The following is a 25,026-nucleotide window of genomic DNA, read 5'->3' on the forward strand; positions in this document are numbered from 1 at the left end:
GTTGACTAGGGCGGGGGGGGGGGGGCCTTCTTTTCCCGGGAAAGGGTTTTTTTGTGTCGGGTCGCAGGTTCCCACCAGCCGGCCGCGACGCGGAGGGGAGGGGAGGGGGGGGTCCCCCCGCCGCCTGCGGGAAAGCCCCCGCGGGGCCCCAAACGCGGCGGCTCCCCGCGGGAGGGGGGCGGGAGCGCGCAGCGGTCCGCCCGCTCCCACCGACACCTTTTTTTTTTTTTTTGAAAGGTGGGGGAAGAAGAAGAAAAAAGAAAACCCAACAACCCCCAAACGCAGTTCTTTCTCCTCTTGTGTCAGGGCTTGAAAGCGCTCCAGCCTCTTTCCCTGCAGGCTGCTAAACTTCACCCTCTGTGTGCGCGCATGTGTGTGTGTATATATATATATATATATATATATATATATATAAGTGCACACAGGTCGGTGTGGGTAGGTAGGTGAGCGTGTGCGCGGCCGCGGGACGGCGCGGCGGGACGCGGGGCGCTGCGCGGGCGCGGGGGGCGCCGCAGCCGGCGCGGGCGGCAGCTTTTGGCGAGGAGCGCAGGGGGGAGGCACAAAAGGGAAGGCCGGAGGCAAAGTCCCTCCCACGCCCCCCTCCCCCAAGTTTATGATGGGGGTCCGGACGGGCAGCCCGGCTCCGCGGCAACCGCTCGCCTGCTGAAAACTTGCTGCTCCGCTTTTTGGGTAAAGTTGATGCTTATTGTAGCTTTTTATTGTGCTTTTTTTTTTTCCACCCTCCTCCTCCTCCTCCTCCCTCGCTTTCTCTCTCCCTTCCCCCCCGCCGTTGTCGGAGGTGCCCGGGGGGGGGGAGGTTGTGGGGGCGGCGGGGGCGCGGACCGGCCCCCCGCAGGTGAGCGGGACGGGGCGGCGGCTGCGGGGCACCGCGCGGCTGTGTGCGGTGTGCGTGTGCGTGTGTGTGTGTGTGCGGTGTGCGTGTGCGTGTGTGTGTGTGTGTGTGTGTGTCCGTGTCCGCCCCCCCGGGACCCGGGCGGCCGCGGCGGGGCCGTCGCGGGGCGGCGGGCGGTGACACCCCGCGCTGCGCTGCGCTGCGCGCCGGGACGCGCTGCCTGCCCGCCCGCCCGCCGCGGAGGACGGCGCGGCTCCCTCCGCAGGCCATCCGTGAGTCTCCGGCTTTCTCTTTTCCTCTGCTCTTTTTTCCTTTTTTTCTTTTTTTTCTTTTTTGAGTTGCCCCCTCCCCGTTTCTCGCCCCCCTCGGGAAGGGGCAATCTTTCGACAAGTATATTTGCTGAGGAATTTAAAAAATTCGCTGCTGCAACTTGATCCTTGTGCGCTGAGGAGCGGCTCGGAGGGAACTGGGCTCCAATCCTATTAAGGACTTAGGGAGTTGCGAGTTTTCCCCCGGACCCGGTGGCTTTAAAGAAACGGGGGAGGCGGTGGGGGGGGGGGGAGTGGGGCTCCTCTAGGTGCCCGCTCTCCCTCCGGTGATGGCCATCGCTTCCCGGGAAACCCGGCTCCGCGGGCGCGGGAACCGCTCTGTCCCGCGGGAGGCGCCGGGCAGGGCCGCGGCTCCCCGTCGGTGCGGGGCAGCGGCGGCCGCGGGCGCGCGTGTTGCGCCGCCGCGGGGGAGCGGGCCGGGGCCGGGGGCTGCCCGCCCGGCCGAGCGCCCCGGGCCGGCGGGGACCCGCAGCCTGGGCTGCGGAGCTGCGGGCGAAATTCGCGCCTTAGTCATTTCTCCCGATCTCCCCATATTTCGTACCATTCCGGACTCTGCACGCACAGAAAACAGCGTTTTATTGGCATGTGATGTTTATATTTTTGCAGCCGCAGATAAAGGGAGTAGTTGTAAAACTTCGTCCTCCCCCTTTGCCATTCCCCTTCAATTTTTCTTTTTTCTTCCTTTTTTTTTTTTCCCCTGCAACTGAGGCTCTTGGGATGTACAAGAATTTGAAAGTAAACGTTTGACTAGCGTGCTGCATAAAATAGCATTTAAACAAATATTGTATTGGCATGCACTGTGGAGTTAGTGCCAAAAAAGTAAAGTAAATAAACCATGAAATTCAAAATATACAGAAGGGGAATAGACTGATTTGTTACACGACTTGCTGATTTGATCTGTTTGTTCTAGCTACCTTACTTAAAAATTAAGTTCTGAACCTCATTTGCTTAACTTTGCCAGAAGAAAAACAAAGTTCTGTATATGCTATACATTCACTTGGAAGAGAGGATCCTGCTAAATAATTGTTTATGCTCCCGGGATGTTTGAAATGCATGGTAATTATTGCATATAGCGACTACAGTTGGTGAATTAGTTTGGTTCAAATTTTCTGATGGGTGGATACAGTAATTTGTATTTTGGCTGGAACGTCAGGAAATGTTGACACCTGTCAAACTTCAAATTGCAATAAAAATGTCATATTGAACATAATTACAAAACTGACAAGTTTTAAAAAGTGAATGAAATTCATTCTGGCTTTTCTCCTGTAAACAACTCTTGGAAATTTGGCATTTGATTGAAAATATGACCTGTCTGTAGTACTAAGAAGTGCCTGATCCACTAAAGATGAACTGTTAATCTATGGATATGTGTATATCCAAGCCTCTAGTGTGTGTTTGTGAAAGAGCTAATCTTTAAAGCAAGGTGAGGTAAGATTCACTTGATCTTGAATGTTGTTATTGCTTAAAGTATGTGACTTTGAAGTGCCCAGAAATGTAACTGCTGTTCTTCAAAGAAAAACAGATCTTGAGGACTGTTTCCAACTTCCTTTCAATGTCTCTCCTTTTTTTTTTTTTTTTTCCTCCAGTGTGTCAAAGGGGATGCATACAGATGGACAAATACTGTTTGTGTTAGGTCATTCATTTAGAGAAAAATTAGAGCCTTAGAAGAATTTGAGTTAGATGCATATGCCAGTATAAATCTGGAGTAGTTTCATTGAAGCTATGCCAGTTTATACTTGTATTAAAGAAAACAGAACTCGACCTCAGATATCTAGTACACAACAGCCTGCATTCCCTAATGCCACACTGAATACTAAAGTCACATTTGGATAAGACAGCTTTTTTTTTTTTTTTTTTTGCAACATCGTGTTATATAATGAGCAGGTTTCAGCACAGTTTTGAAATGCGATTGAGACTTTTCTGGCAATTAACTATTTTTGACTATGGTTTCTGTGATTCTAAGGGCCCTAACGGCTTACACCAGCAACTTCCCTTTCAGCGAGACCTTGTCTCAGCTGTATGGGCTTGTTACAGCACTGTGTAGCTTCAAAGTATTTTTCTTGATACTTCTCTTTTAGGGATTTTGACTTTTTAAAATTAGTTTCCCAGTTTCCAGGCCGCTTCTTTTCTGTTTAAGGATATGGTAGAGCATCTTACCGCATAACACAAAAATTAGCTTCATTCTGTGCTGGTGAGTTCAGAGGACGCTCGGTTAACTGCCTGCCCCTGTTGCTGGTGGCCTACTGTAAGCCAGTTGTTTGCCCTGCAGTCCGAAAGATACACAAATACTTCATGCTTTTGTACCCCGAGAAGTGCTCTGTTCACAGTGAAGTTTCCAGTGCAGATTAGCGAAGGCAGTGGATTCAGTAAGCAGTCACCAAAATCTGTATGTATTTGCGCAGCAAACACCTATCTATTGCCTCGTCACAAAGCCGCCACTTAATAATCTGGCCAAGGATTTCAAGGCAGTGAGTTTTTTCTCAAAGAAGCTACTTAGGGACATTAGATGTGACCGTGGCATCAAACTAATTAGTTGCCACTCCATTTCTGTGAAGCTTCCAGGGCTTTATAGAAATGTGATATTTGCACTTCTCGCTTGCTGCTGAGACATTTAGTTTAAGCTGCCCTCTCCCTTGTCCGCTCTTTCACTGACGGGAAAGGTTGCAGTGCATTGCTGGGGAGCTGCGCACTCCTTACATACCTGGGTAAATATTGCAAACAGTTGTGCATTCGGACAACTTGCCACAGAGCATTAAGCAGTGTTTAGTGTTTACTGCTGTTTGCTTCAGCTCTGTTCCCAGGGCCCTTTTAAAGAACACCAAAACAACAAGAGGTATTTGGGAATTAATTAAAACAATGCCAAATAAAACAGCAGTAATGAACTAATCCTCGTATGAATGACTGAGAGAAGGCATTGTGGTAGGAGGCAAATCATGCATGGGTGCGTCTATGTATATGCAGGTACACACACAAATATATGTGTTTATGCATATAATACATGAAATACTTGTCTGTGTAAGCAGCATATCAGATATATATCTTTTGGAAATTCAGTGATATTTAGTATATGTATAATGGGAATTGAGTCTGGTATGCTAACTTTGATAGTTGAAGAGGCAAAATTTCAAGTTTGCCTGTTGAGGCACTTGTGAACAAGTGACTGGAAGGGAAATACCGAGTCCAATTTTGTGCAAGCCAGTTCCGGTTGGAAGCAAATACATAATAGATGTATAGTGCAGGAGAGGCCACAGAACTTTTTCTTGCTCACACTCGCAAACTGCAAAACAATGCCCCATACCCTGTCACTTCCTCGACGAGCCCCCCAGCCCACAAAAGCTAAAAAGTGCTGCGAGAAGAGAAGAGGGGAATTATTGCTATCCTGGAATTCAGAAGTGGAAATGCCTAGAAGTGGACACCCAAATTAGAAAGTACAGTTGAAAACAGGTTCCTGGGTGTCTGATCCAAACCCCACTGCAATCAGGGGAAGCATTTATTGTACTGTCATTGGCATGGCTGCCCAAATACGTTAGTCACCGGTGAATCTTTTTTTCATCGTTTCACAATTATTTGAGACTGGCTGTCACCTTTCTGTAATTAGAAATATTCTGAGAGAAAACAATACAAATTAGAACTGTAGGTATCAGGATCTTTGTACTGGATGTATTTCTTTCTACTTTCTAAGTGTTCTTTTTCATATGAAAAGAGTTTAGCAGCTTTATCCTTATTCAGGCTTTTCTTTTTGTATCTGCTGGGGAGAAAACCATTAATTTTGTGGAATGGTGAGAGTAAGCCTTAAGCTGTCTTTGACATTTTAGTTTAACTTGAATAGGTTAATTTTTTTTTTTAAAAAAAGAAAACAAGTTGGTGGGAAGTGTGTTTTAACTGTGAGCGCCCGATTTCGACCATTAGCATAAGAAAAAAAGTTTTAGTGCATTTACTATTGTATTGAATGAAGAGTTCCAACAGTCAGGGAAAAGAAAGTAAAAGGCTGTAAAGAAATGATGGTCTATTCAGATTATTCAGCAGCCCAAAGCTCTGGTCATCTGCCTCTGAAATCTGTGATCGGGATATCACTTTTATCTTCCTGTGCCTTTCTCTCGCCTTTTTCACATGTTCACTTTTGTCAAGGTTTATTGATCACGTTTTCTTCTCTGCAAATCTGTGGAAAATTTAATGAACCAAAAACAACAGAGAAATAAAAGGAACTTTTTATTCATTAGCACTAGATTGAATTTTTTTTCTATAGTCACTACCCTCTTGCCTCCCATGCGCGTCATTGTGTCACTCCTGCCGCACTTACAGTACATACAGTTGAGATGGCTGCATTATTAATTGTGTTCCCGGGAAAAGTTCGTTTAATGCGTGTGATCTCATAGCGAATCCAGCTCTGCCGCTTGTCTCTTTCTCCGTGCCCTCCTGACACTCCGGTTCTTGACTGTGTCGCTGCTCCAGCTAAATGCCTTAACGTGTGTATTCTGCAGAGCGGGTTTACCTCTGCAAGAATGAAATGTATTTGCTGCCTAGCGATTAAACCGAAATTTAAATGATTGCAGATTAGTAGTGGTTATTTACAGTCCTGATTGTTTTGGTGCTGTGATCCTTGTTCATTACACATCTGCTTTACCATGGTGCTGCCCCAGAGTGCTTTGTGATGCTAATGCTTTTGTTAACTTACAAATAGTTTCAGTATCTAGATCATCTCAGGTGACATACTTAAGTCTCTTCTTTTTTTCCCAGATGGACTTAAAAAGCTGTAATTAAATGTGGCTTCCAGTATGATTAAGCTTTGCTAACATTTTCCATGGAATGATTTACTTGAACTCTGGCACTTTTTGTTCCTGTCACTGCAAGATTTTTAAATAAAGGCCTTTTTAACATTAATTTCATTTCATTTCGTGTAGCCTGTAAATGTAGGGAAATGAGTTAGAATGGTGTGTATATCAGCTTGTGAGATTGCTTGGGTGTTTCTTGACTCCCAAGAACTTCACTGTTACTAATCTAAACTAAATGCTATGGTGTAAATCCCAGGGGATGGAAAACTACAGTGTTTTGTAGAATAGTCCTAAATATTTCAGTACTGAGTAGTACCATCAACTGTGATATTTTAAGGGATGAGCTAAAAGCCACGGAAGGGCATCCGTATTTGCGTAGCGTGTAATTTCAGATACAGTGAGGGCAAATCTGTGACTGCATCTGGTTTTTCTGTGCACCGGAGTGACTATCCGTTCTGCGGGAATACACACCTGCAATCTTGAACTGCCACTAAATCTCATGAGAGGACTTTGTGCCTGGCAGAATGAATCCTACATGGAAAATCTGGGCTCCAGTTTATAAGAAAATTAAAGAGAGAGACTTCTATCTGCTGTGAAACGTGGGGTTTTACTGTAGATAATTCATTTGAGTGAAACTAATGAAATCTCTTCGGAGTAGCGTGTCTTCCCTGTGGCGCTCTGCTGCGACGTGGGAGCTGTGCGGCCGCTTTGGGTGACGGGCGCTGTGCGGTCCCGCTCCCTCACCCATGTCACCCGCCGGCTGCGGGGCTGTACGTTGCCCCAAATACGTACGCCGCGGCGGGGGACTGCTTGGTCCTCCCCGGAAATCTGCACAGGACGGGCACTTGAGGGCTGCACAGTTTAATTTCCGTAAGAGCGGTGGAAAAACTTCTAGTGTTAAAAATGCCATTCAGATGAGGAGGGGATGCTGTAATGGCCTAGCTCTGTACTTTATATTCCTCAGTGGGAGCTTTCAATATCCAGTCGCTGGAAGTTCAGTGCTTTTTCTTTAAATGCCCGATCATTCAGTGAGGATGTTCTCTTGGAGCAAGTGGATCACCTGGAAGTTGTCTAGTACTGCTCGAAGCAGTCTGATTCAGTTACTAAAATTCATTGAAAGGCCTTAAAAAGATCCCATCACATTTTTTTCAGCCTGAGAAGCGGTACCCCGAGCTAAAATCAGTATGTTGCTCCCCTTCAGACTGACCCGCGCAGTCCCGTTAGAGCCCCTTTTATCGTGCCTTCTTAAAAGAAAGGTCTGTTGATTGCTATGGTGTTAAAAGAGCATCGGTTGCGAACACCAAGATCGCCCTTTTCAGAGCAATCCTTAGCAATGCCTCTTTGTGTACTGGACAATGCTATAAGTCAGGCAGGACTTTTTGAGCCACCTCTATAAGGAACTGTAAGGGCTACTGAAGTACACTTGTGTTAAGTTGAATTGATTGAAATTTAATGGCTGTTAGTAGCTATGAATGGTAATGATTTTCTAGAGTATCTTCACCATGCTTGACATTAATAACTGGAGAGTGTGTATGTGTGACGCTAGTGTGTTATTCATTTTTTAAAGATGCTTTCTCCCAGGCCTCTTTCCCGTAATTTAGTTGTTTTGATGCTTCAAAAAAAATCTTGGGCTCCGAAGAGCACGTACGTCTTGTCAACATAATTTTGTGCTCATGATTTTTATTTTTTCCCATTCCAACATAAATCAGACTACAATATAGTGAGAATGATGAATTTGTTTTATATGCCATCATGAATTAATGTTATGCAAATGGAAGCTTTACAGGTGCCATGATTTACTTAATAATTTCAAGTTCTAATATTTAAGCTCATTCATTATGTTCGAGTGAAAAAAACCACAGCATGTTCATATTTTTAAACGTGAAATGTGAGATTTGTGTGCATTTGCTGTGTGTAGTTGCTGTGTAAGCACATCTTGATGGCTAAGAAAGAATCAATCAGTGTGTGCATTCAGCATCTTATTCCTATAGATGCTACAGAGACATTTCAAAGAGAATACTCAAATATTTGCGTGTAAGGGAGAAGATGATGTTGGTAAAACATCTTTCAAGGATATAAGGAAGCAGAAAACTGCCAAAATAAAGTTTTTTGGGCCTTTAAAATACTGAGCAGGGTGGCACAGTCTCACTATGCAAAGTAGCCTGTATTTCATTGTGAAACCCTCACTGCGAGCCGTTCCCGGGACCTGCAGTCGCCGGGGTAGATTCAGCACAAGCCAAGGAGGTGGTGAGAGCTGTAGGCGTTCTGGGTCGAAGGTGAATGTGAATGAGATCGCAGGGCTTTCGGGCTTTGATATCATTTTTAGTGTGCTCCCAAAGGCTAAGGACAAGGTGGAGAAAGTTTGACACATAAATACATCTTGAATCTCGGAAGATAAGAATAGATTTTGACTTTATTTCTCAAAAAATTGAGGTCACTGTGGTCTGATGACAGGCTGAAAGCCCATCATTCAATTTTTTTTTTCTTTTCTTTCTTTATTTTTTTTTCCAAATGAACAGACAGGAGCTTATTTTTGATACATTATACATGTTGAGTTAGTGACAGTATATTTAGATTTTGAAGTTTGTGACCCCGGGGTCAAGGTTTAGCCTCAACGGCTGGTCTTCCCTGCCCAGGTAGTACGAATTGTCCTGATTATGCCACAAAAGAAACAAACCCCAAACTCTCCATTGACTTTGGTAACGTAGATGAATTAAACGTGAAGCTTTACAAAATGCGTTTGCTCCACACAGCAGGGCTGTGTGTTTCCATGATTGCGCCAACCATTAGTCATGCGAGTAGGCTCAAAGGAAGAATTAGTCCTTGATCAGTCCATTCCCATGGGACTATTGGCCAGTGAGCAGAACGGTGCTTGGCATTTACTGTTTTCTTATTCTCCTGTGCGTGTTCCTGAAGAACTTACGGGAGAAATTCATCCTGACACGCCGTTCAAGAAGGATTTAGTAAGGTGCTAAAGGGCCATTCGGGAAGTGGTGCACAGTGTACGTACCACGATCAAGTTAATTATGTTGCTTTGGCAACCACAGCTTTGGTATTTCCTGACTAGGACTTCTTGATGGAATCATATTCCAATATCTGATGTCATCAACATTAAAACCTTTTGGAAAATCAGGTCTGTTTTGTCAGAAAGCGGTGGGAAAAGTAGGAGATGAGAACTTTTTCTAACAGTGTTAAAAGTTCAGGTTTTTATAATTAAATAAGGGTTTTGTGTTGATACAAATTTCTATTTAGAATTTTAAAACATGATTCCATTAAATTATAAAGGAAATGTAGCAATAATACAGTCAATTTTCCAGTAGGCTCAGCATGGTTGTTTTAAAATTTTTCTTGCAGAGAATTTCAGCATTTTGGGATTTTGTTCCAATCACAATAAGTCAGATTTTCAAATCTTAATTTTCTTCGTTTCTGCAATAACTCTGTTCCTAACTTTATTCTTCCCTTCTCAGAACTTTAAGAGTTTATAAAACTGAGTGTGATGAATGTGCTACTGAATCATGGCCATTGCTAATTTATTGGGCTTTGTTTTATTTTGTGGGTGAGTTGTTGAGGTCTTTTCCCCAATTATTTTCAAAGAAAAGGGAATGAAGGGGGAAAATATTGTACATATTGCAGTTGCATTGTCTCAGCAAAGTCTGCACCTAAAGACCCTGCTGCAATGTTCTTGATCTCTATTTTTCTAGTCAAGAAAACGTCCGTACTTCTGCGTTTTACTCTTAGACCTCTAGTAGAGCTTGCTAAGGTTTAAACAATGTGTTGGACTTACTCTGAGAAACTCAGCGGTGCTCTGATGGCTGGTGATGAGTTCATCAGGCTGGGACAGAGCATGTGGCAGGGAGGTGGGCAGCTAAAGGCAGGTCTGGATCCGTGTCGAGCGGACGCCGATGAAAAGGGGCAGCACTGGAGGTTGTGCCGTTCTCCCAGGAGCATGCAAATTTAGCAAGCCTCCTCCTTACTTTCCAGAGGGCATTTCTAGTGGTGCAGATGGCGGGGGTGATCTCTGCCAAGGCATTCATTTCCTTTAATCTCTTCTCAGGGTAGAGATACCTGCGTGAGAAGACACCCAAGCCTTTGAAGGTGGAAGATAAGCAGGGCTTTCTTGGTGGGGAAACTTGCTGTCAGTGAGCTGATGTAGCTGTCTGCTTCCAGCTCTAGGCTGGCTCTTTTAAGGTCATCTCAGGTATTTCCGCACCACCCGATGGCTTGCTGGGGAGGTGCTGCCTTACATCAGGCTAGAAAATTTTAGTGCCTTGGGTGCAGTCAGATGATGACCTGCTCTAGCTGTCATACTGAAGGAAGGAAGCACAAAATAACTTGGGACCTGCAGCCCCATCATTTTGGTGTCCTCCTCCTTTGCTCTTGAAGGTGCATCATTTCAGTCTAAAGGGGCCTGCCGGCTTCACACTGGTCTGCCCCTCCAGTCACTGCATGTGCAATAACAAGCAGGTCTGCGGGGTTTGCTGGAAGCTGATCTTTCTGGTGGATCATAGGGCTCACTGGTGTGGGCAAAGACGTCTACTGCTCAGGACACACTCTTCCCAAGTGGGTTTTCCCTCTGTTCCTTGGCCGCTCTCTTCCCCTGCTTGGTGTGGTGTGGGTGAGGGGCTGCCACCCTCCACCCTGGAGGTGACGGGAATTTAGGCCCGCTATAACAAAGGCAGAACTATTGGATTTTTTTGTTTTTTCCCCCCCCTCCTTTTGCTGCATTTTGTTAGGATGAGGTCTGTGTTTCATGCGAGCCAAACGGTGTGCCTTCTGGGTGTACTAAATCATGCATCCCTACGAACCTCCCATGTAGGCTGGACCGCGGAGCCATCGGTGCAGTAGTTCAAACAAAGTGCAGTGCTGCAGGTGCTCTTTTGCTGGCTGATTGCTTCAAGTGTCACACCTCTCCTCAACTTAATGTCTATACTATTTCAACATTGCATGTAGGCTAATGGAATTTAGGCATCACGCGTTTCTCCCTTTCTCGAGGTTACAGATTTCTGGACACCCTTGAGATTGAGTTTTTAAGGTCATCGGTGGCATTTTTAGGTCACAGAACTGCAGTGCCCTGTCTTCTAGCCAGCTAATCAAATGACTAATTAGTTCTTATATCACTGCAGTTATCTTATCTTTTTCCCTAGCTTTGGTTCAGCTCTGCAGGATGAAGCCTGCCAGGAGAAAACATTTGAGAATTATTTGTTCGGAAACTTAAAGACAGATATGGTCAAGAGACTCTGTATGAGCATCGTTTGTGTCTGTATTAATCTGTGCATCTCAATTCATCTGAGTACGTTAAGGCATCAGTAACAGCAGTGTTTAAAAACAGCCTTCCTATAAGGCTTTGTACAATTATGACAGAAAAGATAACAAAAACACAACAGTTTTAATTTCATTGTATTTTGGGTTATTTCTGCAGGATTTCTTTTAGCAAAGGCAGTTGTGTACATGTAAGTTTATTCTTTAGTGTACATGTATTTTTGCATAAGGGCACTTCATCATGCTACCCTCTGAAATGCTCCTAAATAAAAACTTGGACCGTGCAAACCTTTGTGTGTATCATGGCTACCTTAACCCACTTTATTTCCCACTTTTCTCAGGTGTTGATGGCATCGGATTGCGACAGATGCTTTATGATAAAGCCTTCAGATCAACACGCCTTTGGAGACATCAGTGCTCTGTGTTGGTACTTGCAGACTGCTGTATCCAAATACTCTTCTTTAATTGTCTTATTAAGTAGAGAATTAAGCTCTGAGCTTTGACTGTTTTGGTGCCAGTGTTTCTTATTGCAGGCTTTGGCACGGCCCCGGGTTGTGTTTTAAAGAGACAGCATCACTTTAATTATGTGAGAATTGAGCTGGAGTATAAAATCCACCGAGAACAATGGCTGACTTAGAGTGCGGTACGTAAAATCTGATTTTATGTTCTTCCCTTCAGACTGTTAGGTGGGGGTTTTAGTTCAAATGCCTGCGATGATTTAAGAAATAAAAAGCAGAAATTCTCCCTGCTGCCAGACCACAGGCTCCTCAGCGCCAGACTTGCAGACGAATGTCACATGTTGCTGTATGTTTTGAAAGCATACCATGTGTTATTCTTTAGCTGTCTCAGTGCTCCCCCCCAGCTATATAATCTTCTCCCTAGTCAATCTAACAGAATAACTTTTAATGAAATAAACTTTCCTCTTCCTCCACTTCCGTGCAGACTTGGGATATCAGCAGAGCGTATGTTCCTCCATCCCTGTCGCTCCGTGTGAAGGTTTCTGCCTGTGAACTTGCAGAAGTGATTTTAACTTGACTTAATGTAACTCTGCCTCTTGTGCTTTAAATCAGGAACTTGTGACACTGATATTGCAGCTTATGTTGTGTGTTAGGATCAAGAGCTCACAAATGACTAAACATATGGTTAAAACTTTTTTTGCATGGAATATAATATGTTTCAGTTTATAACTCAGCTGTGGGTCTAGATAAAGAACGTTTGCCATTAGAATCACTTTGTTTCCAGAAACAATTTTTTACTCCTTTTCTACTGTCTTGGATTAATGTTTCCTCCAGCTAATGACAGGACTGGACATGCAGACTAGATTAGAGCATAGGGCAAGCTGAAAATGCTGGCATCTCACTTTATTGACTACAAGGTTAAGCGGTTTACTGCGAGGTCGCAAGAAGTAAACTGAAAGCAAACACAGAAATTAATCCAGAACTCGTAGGTCCCTGCTGTCACGAGAGCGGCTCCGAAGGGATTTGCCTCTAACATGTTCATTGAAACAACTCTTTACCCGTCTCCCGCAACCTGCAGTGCCGCAGAGCTGCCCTGCCACAAGCCGGGCTGCGTACGGGCGGGAGCTCAGCGTCCGGCCGCCCATCTGATGTGTGTGTTGTGCTGGCGGCACAACTGCGCCGCAGCTGCCCGTGAGCTGGTGGCGCGAGGGTTCGTGTGGTGCAAGGTCGGGTGGCAACTGCAGGCCAGCACCGTGGCTGCGACGGGGGGTAAAAGCTGGCTTGCATGAGAGCAGCCTCCCCGGGGCTGCCTTCTGCAGGAGGTCTGCTCCTGATTTCTGCAGAGGCAAGAGGCAGGCAGCGCTTTTGCGCCGCATCTCTATTAAGTCTAGTGCACCAAAAATGCAGCTTGGGAAAGCCTGCTGCTTGGGTTTCTGCAGAAAAGGGCATTTGAGTTGGTCTGGCTATAGGACTTCGGATGACATCTCTGGCTGGCAAAAAAACCCCAACTGTTGGGGAGTTAGTTGAAATGAAGGATAGCTGGTGAGGGCTAGGAAGCCAAGAACAGCTGGTACAAGGGATAATACACACATACATTAGTTGCAGATATATTCTAGACCATTGCTGAAAATCCATCATATTTCATTTGTATTCTTTCTCTCTCCTTTCTTTTTTTTTTCTTCCCCTTCTATACTGCGCCTGAGTGAATGTTACACAAGCTCCTGCATTCAGTGGTTTTCTACGCCTTAACATTGTAGGTGAGAACTTAGATCCTAGGTGTGCCAAATGATGTCCCAGTTTGCAAGCATACAGGTTGTACTGGGGACTAGATGGGTCCCCATATTTATTCAGCTCAAAACCTTAGGTTTGAATCCACATTGCAGGACCGGATCCCAGCATGTGTCTTGGTTGTCAGGCTTGGAATTTGCTTTCTTGTAGAAACGAATGATTTATTAGCTTCCAGTGAAAACCGGACAAGAACAGAAAGTTCATGTTTCATAGCTAGGTGTAATTATGAATGCGGTGTTTGAATGATGAGGTGTATAGTGTTAAGGGAAGAAGCTGACACAGTCCCAGGTGAATGCAGGGTTTCCACCAGGCTGTGTCTCTGACAGACCGGTCTGATGTGTCCCGCTGGGACTGGGACCTCCTTCCTCACAAGTTCCTTGAGCTTACTGGGGGCCTGCCACACACAAACTGGGCATGGCAACCAGTTGTGTTGCGGTGGCAGAAATATTCTGCTAGTGCTGGGACAGGGCATGGGCCAGTGCTTGGCCTGTCAGCCTGAGGGACAGCAAGTGCTGTTTCCTGCCTGGCTGGGGTATTTAGTGTGCGTCTGTGGGGAGGGCGAAGAAAATCCTCATCATCCACTGGGGATATTGCAGGAGACACTGCTGGAGAACAGGGGAGAAATTGGGCTACAGTGGGGTGGGAGGACCATATGGTGTGGAGGTAAAGAGGCAACAGAAACCTGCAAGAAACCAGGCTTAATTAGTGCCTCTTGTTAATTTTTAAGGGTTTTTTTTTCTTTTTTTATGTTCAGGACTGAGTTGTGTTGATTACAATAAGGCTCAGGTACTACTTGATCTTAAGCTAGTGCTGTTCACTGAGACAAGGTAGGGAAGAATTTAGGCCATATCTGGAGCTAGGCCAGTTTTTGTCCTTGGTAGATAAAGGCTGTCGCTAAGAAAGTGCTTTGGCCTCTGGGTGCATACAGTTTTCTGCTGCTGCCATCTAAGTGCAGCCTTCCTTCCTCGGGAAAGCTTGCGTGGGAAGTTGTAGAGGACAATGTGCAGGGCATCTGGAGTTCTCAGAGATGAGGTTTTAAGATGAGTTGCTGGAGCAAAAAACCTCTGCTGCTCGTATGGACTGATCACCTACATCTGGCAGCCGAGTGGGACAAAGAGTTAGTGCAGCTGCTGTTAATTCTAACCCAGCTTTAACAAAGCTTAAAAAGGTTGAGCTTTTGGGCTTTGAGCTCTCTGGAATCCTTAACAGTACTGGCTGTGTCTCATCTGGAGAAATCCCAGAGGTACAGTTTCCCAAACAATTCTGCATCCTGAAGAGACTGTAACGTGAAATGCTGCAGGTTACCTTCTCCTCACTGCTCCTCTGGGTTTGGATGCTGTGTAGGGCCATTTGGAGCATGTTTGTGAGACCAAAGGCATGAAACTCTGTATTAGCATCTACTGTGACTTTCTAGAGCCGGGGGAGTGGGTCATCTGGTGTTTTCACATGATAGGCAAGAGAGTAACTTAGCTGAGAGTCCCTTGCAAATACCATAAGATGTTGTAACTCTGGCTGCCTAGTCAAGGGATCATGGCTACTCTTTATAAAATGGGTTCATCGCCAAAACCTCTCGAGTGACTGCGTTGTGAGATCGAGTGTGATCAAGAAGGGCTTTCCTCCAGCCTCGTATATATTGCTGTTCCCCTCGCATGTGGACCCTTGCAATTTGTTTGTGCTAATGTGCTAGACATGGAACTATGCTTTGATACCATTCAGAGATTTCAGTAGTGCAAAATGCCTACTCACCTGTGGCATTATATAGACAACAAGCGATACACATGTTTTGCAGCATGCCTTGTCTGTGTTTAAGTACGCAGGTGCTATTCAAGATAATTGCTAAAAACTAGAAATCTCTACAAGGTTTGGGACTTGCATTGCTGTGACAGATGTTTCCTTTGTGATGTTGTCGTAGTTGCACACGAGAAGGTGCCTGAACCAGGACTTATTGATATATGAAAGAGGTGGTTGTAATGGATTATTTGCTATGAGGGTTCCCAGAAAGCGTACGCCTCCCCTGGTCTGTGAGAGCCTTTTCTGTGGTTTGCAAAGCTCATTTTATCTTTCCGGGGACTTGTAGGACATGCATGTGTTACAGCTCTGTTGTTAGTGATGTCTGCATGGATTGTCATGGAAGGGAGGACAGTTGTATTACTACACGAAAAGTTCCACAGATCATCTTCAGTCTTGTTTCTTAAGGCAGATCTTTACCTTATATTCATTGATTTTCAGTGGACCAGCAAGGGCCTTATTGAGGAGAAGGTTGGAATGTGAATTAACAGCTTTCTGCTCTGCTAGGCCTTCTGGCTAGTCCATAAGCACATGCTTAGCTCAAAGCCAGCCACAGCATGTTTTACCTCTTGCCTCACTTGTAGTTAAGGGAAATGAGGGAGAGCCAAAGAGGACAGGCTCCCAGATAACATGCTGGGAGCTGGGGTAATTATTGTCGGGTAATGAAAGGATGTAACACACCAAATCCGTAGGAAACCAGTCTTCATTAGTTCTGCAACTTGTTGGACAACTTGCTTTTTTTATTAATTTTTTATATGGCAAAGTGACTGGAGTAAAAAGTAGTCTAAGTGCCAAGGGGGATAAACAGTGAATTAAAAGGATTAAGAGTCTGAACATTTTATTGCTTTTAGAAAGATGTTATTAGATTTACTTGCTTAGGTTAAATTTACATGCCTGAATTACTACTTAACTTAGTAATGAGTTTTGTGGGGGAAAAACATCTGTTTAGGTGTTTTAGAAGGACTTCATCCAGAATATGTCATCATTTCTAGGCCATTAAGAGAGAGTAGAGGATCCTTTCTGCCATAAGCCAGACAGATGCTGACTGAGCGTATGATTCTTCTGCAAGTTAATGTGATCTCCACATTGTGTAAGAATCAATGGCAACTCCAACAGGTGTGATAACAAGAGAACAATTTGCAATGTTACATTAGTTATATTGCCAACTGCAATGTTTGGGATGATTTGAGTTGTCTTAGACTTTTGAGGCTTTTTAAGGTAACTTGTTTTTTTGAACGTATAAAAGCTGTTTGCATTCTGAAGATGGCTCATGGCTAACATGACCGACAGCTACCATGACGATTCTGTTTGAGGTCACCAACAATAAACTTCTCTCCTGCCACTCAGTGACATAGTCAAGTCCAGTAATGACTGACAAGCTCCTGTCCTTTAAAGGATTGAGAATTGCTGGAGGTATGTGTGTAAGCTTCCTTTGAATCCACAGTGCTTGCGTGTGGCTCTTTTTCCCCCACAGCTCCTCACGCAGCACACTTGCATGTTGGACAGAGTCCAAATTTCCTCCCTCCTGGGGATTCCTTTGCTGTTAATTTAAGTGATGGCAAATGCAAGCTTCTTGCCAGAGCTTGCTGTGTTTCTTGGATGCTTTTTTTAGCTGTTCCCTGAGGGGTCAGCTTTTGTCCTTCCCCATCATACTTTTCGCTTTAGGGAGAGAGACTATGAGCTGGAGCTGATGGGTCCCACCTGGTTTTGAATAACTCTGTCTCTGAAGTTGCTTTGGTACCAAGTGTCTGCCACAGTTTTCAGGCTTTTGCTTTGTTTTTGTCCATTCAAAACTGGGCCTATAATAATGTCAGTGTATATATAATCTTTGTTTTAATAGCAGACTAAATCATTAAGGCCTATACTAAGTGAGTGTATCTATTAGATGTTTGTGTACAGCACTGTAACTTGCTGTTGCAATTGATTTCAGATGCTGAATTGAAGTTAAGGTTAGAAAAAATTACTATTTTTAATAGGTATGCAAAATAGCTTTTCTCTCTAGAAGCTGTGTGGCAAAGAGATAGTGTTAATGTGAGACAGAGCGAACGTGTCGAAGAGAAGCGAGTGGCCATCTGCCATAAGTCAGAACTGAAGAGTGCATTCAATTTATGGGGTATCTTCTCAAACCAGAGACATGCAAATAGATCAGTCCAGGATTTCTTAGACTGGAAAGGTGGTGAAGCTTGGTGGCCACAATCTAGTTTCAGGTAGACCAGTGCTAGCCAGGAGTGTTATTTGGCAGGGAAAGCTGAAAGATCACGGTTCTTTTTTTAAATTATCTGCGACTTCCCTCTCTCTGAGGGGTCTGCTCTTGTCACTGGAGGGAACTTTGGCGTCTGTCGCTGCTGCCCACCAAGCCCTGCCTCGGCGCTGTGGCCTGGTTCCCAAGGTTATTCTCCAGGGCCTTTGACGTGCTGTGAGGAGTGCAGTCAGGCCACCAAGAACTGGTTAAGTTGTGTTTTTACCCCCTGTGAGCTATTTTCAGCAGTCCTGTTGTTATTTGTCCAGACGATTTCATTAGAGGACATGTGTGGTAGGATGCTTTCACAGGACGGGGGAGAAGAGCGGTGGCTTTATGGAGGTGCAGGTGTTGGAGGAATATTGTCTGTTTATACTCCATTTTACACTGGACTTGGCGGGGGGGTGCTGTGTTTTCTGTGACCATCAAGGGTGTGTTTAAGAGCAGAGTATTTGGCTTAGCACACGGGTGTGTAACCCCAGTCACTGCTGTCTCTTCCTTTCCTCGTGGGTTGAAAGTCTTTGGTGGAAAAAGTGGTGCTTAGAAATGCTCTGCAATGGCACCTGGTAGGCAGCTGGAAACGATGGTAAAGGCACTTTCTAGAGAGTGGGATTCCTGGATAAGGGATAAACAGTCGTGCCTGAGGCTGGAAGCAGCATGGCAAGCAGGCTTGGGGTTTGGTTAAGTTACCAGAGGGTTTGGGGAGAGAGCACAAGCAGCAACACAACACTTCAAAATGGGGTTTAAATAAGAAAAAAATCCTGGACTATCTGGGGAAAAAACAGAGGAGAGGAAATCTAGGAAGAGGATCTTGGGATCTTCTGGAACCAATGGCTGAGCAGAAAGCTGCAAATTTGGTGCTTTTGGTAACCTAAAAAGACCAATGAGGGTTTAGGTGCACGTCCCATAGTAAGGACGCAGCAGGGACTCATGACATAGAGCCAGTAACCACAGGAAACGTAATGCATTCAGGTCTGCTTCACTCCATTACAACAGAGATTGACAATTTGGAAGGAGTTTAGGGGGGGGAAAAAAAGCAACAAGAAGGCTTGAGGGATTGACTTATGAGAGAAGACTGAAAGAGCTGAATATGGATAACTTGGCTAAAGGATGACAAATGGGGTGGCTGAGATATAAATCTACAAATATCTGAAGGGTGTAAACACCAAGGCTATGAAGAATTATTTAGAGTGGTACAATGGGGTGTAACTAGAAGTAATGGGATGAAATTTAAGAGAAGGCAAATTTCAGTTGAATAATGGGAGAAGCTTTTTGACAGTGTGATGTATTAGGCCACGGGATGCTCTTCCTGCAGCAGTCCTATTGCTCACTGCTTAGGGCACAACCCTGTTTATTAAGAAGCTGGAGTTTTTCACAGTCTTTATTAAGGCCAGTTTCAAATTGTGCCTTTCAGTTTTTACGTGCTTTGTGCAGAGGTGTGCAGACAGTACGCCGACATTGCTGTGCCCATCGGCAGTTGTATCACGTCTGGGTGTGGAGCAGTGGCTCTTGGTGTCACTGCGGTGGAGCAGAGGGCCGAGTCGGGGCAGCCCCTCTGAGCTGGAGCGCTGCCCAGACAGCCCTGCTGGTGCCGAAAGTTCGGCCGGGTCCGTGGTGTCTGCTATTTGATCTGACCCTCCTTTTATAAAACCTCTCGCACTTCTCCCTGTTCAGGCATTGTACTGTTACTGTTTGGGGGTTAGTTCAGTTACGGTCTCTGGAACAGACATCAAAGTTGTACTTCAGCTCTGTGTAAAAAACAAGAAATCTCCCACTTTGCTTCGAAGAAATCAGGGCAAACAAGATCCCATTGATGCACGTGGGCTATGCTCTTTTATACATCTACAGTACTGTACCTTAACTTTTTCTTTAGAAACTCCCATTTCTTTTTCTGCTTTTCACTTCACTTGAAATGCAAACTAAGGTCAAAGGATTGCTTTCCTCCTGGCAGAGCGCACCGCATTGTCTGTCATTTTGAAATGTCCTCCACAGTGACGGAGGAGAGGTTCATTTCTCCGCTCTTTCTGCCTAAGAGCGACTCTCCTCAATGCATTTTGCTTTTCCTTATCTTGAAGGGCTAAATTAGAAAATTAGGTAAAATAGTTGTGTAAATCAAGTTAGAGCATTTCAACTAAAATGGTAGTTTATCTTCCGCACGGGGGAGATGGCAGAGATTTATGTAATTAGAGAAACAAATACAGTTGTAGCACTTACCATACACCAGCAATTCAGCTGTTCTGTTGAAGAGAGGGAGGACAGAAAACTTTAAAGCGTTGGCATGCTTGGAGCATAAATGAGACAAGAGCTGATAGTGTCTTTTATAATTGTCCTTAAATGTGTTTTGTATTGCTCGTGCTGTCCCTGAAGAGCTCTGTGTCTGTATGCTTCAGGGAAATTTCTGAATTATGTCCTTTCTGAGTCTGTGGGAAGAAAGAACCACTGAAGAGTTTCATTCTCCTCTGCATGGGGATGAATATTTTCTTTGCTGAAAAATGCAGTTTTGGTCTCCTCAGAACTGGATTAATTTGGTGAATGTTTTTCACTGGAAATGTGTACGTGGGGAAATGTCAAAACAATTGTGTCTTCATTGCAGCCCTTCCTCTCGCTAAGGGCTGTGGTGAGAGCACACTTCTGGATAGCAGAGTCTCGCTTTGAATCACTTTTCCTATCCAGATCGAGCGTGGATGCATGCCCAGGGCCCCCCTTGTCTCAGGAGAGTAGCATAACCGCTAACCTACCTCAAGCTTGCCACCTTAATCTAAGTGGTTTCCATTCAGCAGAAATAAATCATTTATGTCAGTATGACTCCAGGATTAGTTTTAAAAAATTGTTTGGTTTCACTACTGTACAGGAGTATCAATTATTCTCCCTGCCTTATTTTGGAGGCCACTTTAAAAAGGAATTTTAATTATGCAGTTGGAGGTCACTAATAGCAGTTGCAGGGGACATCCATGTTACTCTCTGGAGTTTGATTCATGATGGTTTTGCACCTCCATTAGTAGATTCGGGCCCTAAAAGGCAGACTTCCCAGTCACCCACCACCGACGAAGAGGATGGGGCGTACGTGGTCAGGTGTCCTTCATCCGCCATTGCAAATTCCTCTGCATCCAATTAGTGAAGTGCATCTTTGCAAAGCTGGGGGCATGGAGCACCCCGGGGGAAGTCGTGAGTGGGTCACGAAGGGGTACATGTGGGAAGGAGCTTCCCTCAGATTGAAGGTAACTGTTGAACACACCTCAAAATAGAAAGCAGTGATTTTTTGGGGGTCACCATGGCTGTCCAAGCCAATTTATTCTGTGACAAAGATCTCTGAGCACTGACTGATTTCTTGCAAAGTGCAGGTGCATGCCTGTAGCTTTCTGTCCTTTCTCCATCCCCTTGCAGGTGTCTCAATCCTGTAGGAGTGCCCATGAATCGGCTACCACCCAGTTCCCCAGCTGGCATTTTAGTGCTAATCCTTCACAGGAGGCCTGGTTTGGGGTTTGGGGCACTTCTGCTGCACTGCCTGGGGTTGGTAACCTGTGGCTGAAGGGCAGGGGAGGTGGCTGGGGATCGTAATGTCCCACAGGAGCCACTGAAACAGAGATCCTAGAGGCCTGGATTGTAGGAGCCAAGTCGGGCAGTGTGGCAGACTGTAAGGTGCAGTAAATATATTTTTATCAGCATAAGAAAAAAAAATGCCTTCCCTCCTTATCTGCTAAGGGCAATGAAAAGTCTTGAGCTAGCTTGTGTAGTGAAAGGATTAATTGGCTAACGATGTTGGACCTCTGTGGATGTTTGATTAATAAAGTAGGAGTTTATCTTCTTACATTTCCCCATAGCAACTGCAAAAGAGTTTCAGATGTGTATGGCCTTTCCTGCTCTCCTTCTACCGTGAAACAGATGTTTCGTTGACTGACTCTCAGAAGGATATACCAGAAACAGAACCTACTTTCTGATGGGAAATGAAGAGTAGCCCAAATTGAGGGAGTCGGTGTTAGTGCAGAGAACAGACCCTTCTTTTTCTCGTACCATTTGGAAAACAAAATAGATTGCACTGAAGCTGCAGTACGGAATCAGATGCTTTTGCATTGAAATACTGTATTCATTTTTAGCAACATATAAAGGCTGGGGAGGTTTTAGCTAATTGTAGTGGAGAGTTGCATGGTTTCTCTGCTGCTTTTATCCCCTGTTTCTCCCATACTGATTCTCTGCCTTTATCGCCTGGAATTTTTGCTTCTCAACCGGGCCATGACCTGACACTGAGAGACTGTTGAGAGTAAATGTTTATAATGTTCATTTAGCTTTTAGTGAAATCTCTTCCAACTTTCAAAGAAAGCTCTTTAGTTTGGTCTGTACAGATGTAAACTTTAAATAAGAGAAATTCCCTGGATTCAAATAATGGCTTCTAGAGTCCAAATGCTTTTGATGTGCTGTAGTGCAGTGCCCTCTTGTAACTTGGTATAAAAACTCACAACCTGCATCGTCTACTATGTCTGATTTTGGGTTTAAGCACTCCACAAGAGTAGATGGAGGCCTTCTATCCTCGCAGCATATACTAACAGTGCTTATTTTTGTTCATGTATAAACAAGATGTCTCTCCGCAAGATCTGTCAGAGGCCAAGCCTGGGTTTTAAAAAGGAATAAATAAGCAATGAAAGAGTTATTCTGTCATAAGGTGCATTGTGTCAACAAAAGTTTATTTTATTTACCTGTTAGAGTAGGAAGTGCTCTGACTTGCTACAGTTTTATTGCTGTTTTGTCGGGTGCTAACATGACTCTCGGTCACTTTTGTGTTCTGTTTTCCTAGGAAGAAAGTAATATCAATTTCTTTTTTGCACATATTTTCCTTGGCAAAAGTTAGTATTTTATTTATCCTCAGCTGCCATAGGCTGTGGATGAACTAGTTGATCCTTGGAGGTACATAATTCACATATTGACTTTGCATGGATATTAAAAATAAAGAAATAAAAAGCTGAGCAGGTAGTACAGGCCATGGGTGATGGAGGCTTTTCCCCTGTTGTTTTCTCATTTCACAGCAAATCCAGATCAGTAGTGACTGATGGTTGCTATAACTACTGGTTGTTTGCCCTACCTATCAATACTTTCAGAAGTACTTTCCATCCATGCCTCTCAAAGTGCTTTAAAAAATGCCTAAGCTTTATTATGCCAGATGCATGTGATAAGAAGGTGAATCACAGATGAATGGACAGTTAGAGGGTTTTGCAGAGCATTCACGGGCACATCTGAAAATAGTGTCGGGGAACTGGGACTCTTGGCTTACTGTCCTGGTCAGGAGACCATTGCTTCTTGGCACTCTGCAAATTGTCTCTTTTGAGGCCAGTTTCTTCGTGACTAATGTTCCCCTTCTGCACCCACCACGTTCTGCAGAACTTGGAGGTACGCATTTCTTAAGGTCTTGGCCACCTGCTGGCTTTGCAGGCTATTGTCCTCTAATGCAGAAAAATTATCTGGGATTTATTGGGATGTCCAGAGAAATCAGCTTTCTTTGCAGTATGTCCACCCTGGATGAGTGATTGGTTGTCACTTTCCTCTGACAAGATGGGAAACTGAATGGCCGTGACTCTGAGCCAATTCCTCAAGCATCTTTCTTTGGGACAGAGAGGAGAGGGCAGTGCTGGAGCTGTGTGCGCTCCATCGGTCTGCGCCTGTCTACACCATGCAGTGAAACGCGGTTCCAGTGTCCTTAAGTTGACATCAGATAAACGAGCAATAATGCAGGTTTAGCAATAGCCTGACAGGGACCAAGCAGCCTCACTGAAGAGGTCATGTAGCTTAGTACTGGGCTGCACTGGTTTTGAGCAGCACTAGATTTGGAGGTGTCTAACGTGGCGCTTAGTTCATGGCGTGGACCTATCTGCAGAAGATTTCCAGAGCTACCAGTTCAGTGTCTTTCAGCAGTGTGAAATTCCCTTGGGAATGTAGAAATGAAGATGAAATAATTAGCAGCCAACCAGTGCTCTTCTCCTGAGTTGGTCTTCCCAGGTGCTTTCTCAAAAATTCTTCCTCCTTTTTTATGGTTTATACCTATAAATCCTGATGATAATTGTAAGGGACTGTGTGTATGTTTGTGGGGGTGAGGGGAGGAAGAGAACGGGAGAACTGCCTGTATTGATCAAACCGGATCTTAAATAGTGGTTTGTGTTGAGCCAGAAGGACTTAATTATGTATTTTTTAATACACACCAAAAAGCAACATGGGACTCAGACACTCATATAAGTGCCACTTGGAATGACTGAGAATGAGGCTTTTGATTTTAAAGATGCAGTTCAGGCACTGAATTGTGATGGTGTCCCTAAACTTTTCTGGGTTTGATAACATTTTTCTAGCTGAGGTTTTGCAAGTATGAAGCCTGAAGCCAGCTTAAGGAAACTTTATGATGTGAAAATTAAGTTTTCTCTAGTAAGCTGCAGTTTGTCAAAACAACAGCACACATTCCAGTCGGGCTACAATTTGGCAGGATGCAAAGATTTCATCTCTCCCTTTGAATATCTGAAGAAAATGGAAACCTGGCATCTTAGTGCTGCATGGATTTCTACACATCCCTTTCAACAGCTGGGAAAAGCTACTTTGCTTTATCACACATTTCCCTTGTGTTATGAATCACCACCTTCTCTCCAGGCAGTTCGCATGCGAGATTCTTCAGTCTTTGGAAGCTCTTGTGTTTTGGCTAAGGCAAACAAAAAAGGTTTTAAAGGGACTTGCCCTGGGATAGTACGGATCCCAAATTTGGTTGCCTGACAAGAAAGGAATTGTCATATAATCGGAGCTAGTGCTAACTGACATTTCTGCTTTTGGGGAAATTTTGTGAAAATGCACTCTTTCCCAACAAAGCTCTTAAAAGTGTCTCAGGGAAAGGAAATTCCATACGTTTTTTTGCTACAGGGAGGAAAAAAAAGAAAGAACTGTTTTAGTTGATTATTCCAAAATGAAAGAGAGCAGCTGTCTGCCCTGACTCCCAGAGCAGGGGGCTTAAAACCCCCCAAAGCTTCGTCTCGAGCATGCACTCTCAGCGCTCGTGAGCTTCTGCTGCTGCCAGCGTCCACGGGACGTGCAGGCTCCCAGCTGTAGAAGGCAGCCCACGAGGTGGAGCTGCCTGGGAACGGGAGAAGCTGGAGGCTTGACCTGCCTACCCAGACAGCTGGCAAGAAACGCGGCAGATCTCTGACCCACCCCACCAGTGGTTAGCTCAAACTTGATGCATAGCCACAGCCGTTTCCAGTTTGGACAAACTGGCGTTTTCCATTGGAAGCCTCTTGCAATGGGAGGTTCCTGGCCGCTGTCGTGCGCGTGTTGGTGCACGTGCTACGTATAGCAAATTGCTACGAGGTTACGTAAAGCAGCTAAGGGTGGCTGGAGCAGAGCTCAGCTGGAGGAGCCTCGTGAAGGTCACCATTTGTAGATGCTTGGGATAGGAAAGCTAAATGGAGGTGCCCGAGCAGTTGTCAGCAGGTAGTCAATAAACCAGAAATGTTTGAGTTATTCCCTTTCTGCTTTCTGACCTCGGTATTTTAGAGCTTTCCCCTTTATATAACTCACC

The 25,026-nt window shown here is 44.7% G+C and overlaps 1 protein-coding gene across 5 annotated transcripts in view; it reads left to right on the top strand.

The window, feature by feature from the left end:
- The first annotated feature begins 622 nt into the window (after positions 1-622).
- Positions 623-25,026, top strand: part of GLI2 (GLI family zinc finger 2) — a 205,656-nt gene continuing 181,252 nt past the window's right edge. For 3 of the 5 annotated variants that reach the window (XM_067299278.1, XM_067299283.1, XM_067299282.1), the window contains exon 1: positions 623-690. The gene's annotated coding sequence lies outside the window, so the exon portion shown is untranslated. Of the gene's footprint in view, positions 691-1,088; positions 1,126-11,831; positions 11,857-25,026 lie in introns of those variants that run through there. The other 2 variants (XM_067299280.1, XM_067299279.1) reach the window with 2 other exon arrangements.

Source organism: Apteryx mantelli, chromosome 6, assembly GCF_036417845.1.
Source record: "Apteryx mantelli isolate bAptMan1 chromosome 6, bAptMan1.hap1, whole genome shotgun sequence".
Classification (NCBI taxonomy): domain Eukaryota; kingdom Metazoa; phylum Chordata; class Aves; order Apterygiformes; family Apterygidae; genus Apteryx; species Apteryx mantelli.